A 2,500-nucleotide genomic window follows, 5' to 3' on the forward strand; every position below is an offset into this window, starting at 1 on the left:
ACGGATGTTCGAGGAAAAAAACTAGACGAATAGGCGTTTTTTGAGCACTTAGGAACAGTCACAGAAAAAGGATGACACTTAATTGAATGACGAGTAACAGGAGAATGAATTTTAGTAGATGGCACAAGAGACGCTAGCCCTTTAGAGCAGTGCCCATTATAGTATTTGTAGAAAAGAGAAAGAGAAGCAACATTACGACGATGTGATAATGGTTGAAGGTTGGCTGCAAGAGCAGGTCCAACTATGTTTACAATGCGTTTTTGCACCTTGTCTAAAAGAGAAAGGGCATCATTAGAAGATCCGCCCCAGATATGGCAACAGTATTCCATACAAAGCCGGATTTGAGATTTATAGAGATAGAGAATATAATCCAGAGTAAGAAAGTGGCAAGCTCGATAAAGAGATGCAACCTTAGCAGATGCTAATTTTGCAACCGATTTGATATATGGTTTCCAAGAAAGATTGGAAGTAACAGTTAATCCTAGAAGATGAAGAGTAGGTGACTCATCGAGTACATCACCGTTCATAAATATAGGAAGATCTAAATTATTGCGATAACGATTGGCTGAAAAATATTGAGTTTTATCTGAATTAAAGTTCACCAGCCACTGTGAGCCCTATGCTGTAGCAGAAGTGAGATCCTTTTCAAGCTCAAATGCCCCCTCCAAGCAATCAGAAGGTGTTGGTTTCTTATCACGACAAGAATAAATGGTAGTTTCATCAGCAAACAATGCCACCTTAGATGTGAGAATATCTGGAAGATCGTTAATGTAAATTAAAAAGAGTATAGGGCCAAGGATAGAACCTTGAGGAACCCCTGAAGTTACAGAATAAGAAGAAGAGTGTTGTCCATCGAGGACAACTTTTATGCTACGATTGGAAATGAAAGGATTCGATGATCTTAAAGATGATGCCGGATACATCATAAGAAGAAAGCTTATGGAGAAGACCAGCATGCCAAACTTTATCTAAAGCTTTAGAAATGTCGAGAGCGATGGCCTTAACCTCTCCACCTTTATCTAATGCATGATAAAACCTGTCAGTTATTACTGTTAACAAATCAGCTGTAGAACGAGAAGATCCAAATCCATATTGATGGTCAGAAAATAAGTGATTAGATTCAAGATGAGAAATTAAGTGTTTGTTAATTAAAGATTCAAAAACCTTGCTTATGATAGGAAGAAGACTAATAGGACGGTAGTTAGACGAGTCAGATCGCTCCCCAGAATTTTTGAAGATAGGGATAACAGATGCGGCTTTCCAGCATGCTGGAAAACAAGACTCTGATAAGCACTTGTTGAATAGTTTTGAGAATATAGACGACAGCTCCGGAGAACACTTCTGCAAGACAATAACAGGTATGTTGTCTGGGCCACAAGCTGTAGAAGATTCTAGGCAGGAAATCACTTAAGATACAGATGCTGGAGTGATATTAGTTTTAAAGAGATCAAACTGTGATCAGAAGCACCTAAGGGTGAATGTGGAGAAACTGAGCACTGACTAGGATCAGAAACAAGACATAAGTCGAGTAGAGAAGGTAAATGATTAGGATTGTCAGGAAAGCGAGTTGGAAAGTTGACTATTTGAGTTAGGGATTGAGAAAGGCAAAAGTTGTGGGCTTTAATGCCTGCAGAGTCACTGACACTAGAGTCAAGCCATTCAGAGTGGTGAGCATTAAAGTCACCAACAACAACTATATTAGCTGATGGATAAAGAGAGAGGGCTTAGTCAATATGATCAGAAATAACATCAAAAAGAGTGCAGTCTTGAGATGAAGGAGAGCGATATAGAACAAAGAGAAAGGCAATAGGGTGAAGTGGTGCTACACGAAAGCACATGAAAGAATAGTCTGTGGATTCAAACCTAGTTTCACGACAAATGGGTGAATTCTTACAAATGTAAATGCCCAGGCCAAGCATGTGACTATTGGAGTCTTTACGAATCAGAGGAAGATAACCATCAACACTAAGATCACAAGATGAGACAGCCGAACTCAAATTAGTCTCACAAAGAGCAAGTAGGTCTGGTGAACTTTGCAAGACATAAGACTCAACAGAAGAAAAGTTACTTCGAAGACCACGAATATTAGTGAATGATAGGTTTAGAGAACTTGGTGATGATGATGGTTTTTTGTGTTTTATAGTTTTTGGTACTTTATTCATTTTTAAATTAAATTGAAGAACTTGACTCAAAGCATAGATAGTACTCAGAACACCGTTTAATAGCCCAAGCAATCGCCTTATTACTAATAATAAACCCTAAGCTGTAACAAAGGGCTCCAAATGTGGCCTCCACAATGAACACCAAAAGTACAAACAGGGACACCATCCATGCGCAACATGGCACTGTTAATACTTTGATATTTTTCAGCTGTTGATGGAATCAGCCACTCTGAGAGCTACCACAATGTTCGGGATACCTGACTACCAGCCGGCCTCAGAACCATAAAACTGAGTTTTAGAGCTGTACCCTCATAAGGAGATAATAGAATGAGTTGCCT

The 2,500-nt window shown here is 39.1% G+C and overlaps 1 protein-coding gene across 1 annotated transcript in view; it reads right to left on the reverse strand.

Annotated features, from left to right (window-relative positions):
- LOC100201243 (tryptophan--tRNA ligase, cytoplasmic) overlaps nucleotides 1–2,500 on the reverse strand; it is a 34,907-nt gene that overhangs the window by 29,830 nt on the left and 2,577 nt on the right. The window lies entirely within an intron of this gene.

The sequence above is a fragment of the Hydra vulgaris genome, chromosome 09 (assembly GCF_038396675.1).
Source record: "Hydra vulgaris chromosome 09, alternate assembly HydraT2T_AEP".
NCBI lineage: Eukaryota > Metazoa > Cnidaria > Hydrozoa > Anthoathecata > Hydridae > Hydra > Hydra vulgaris.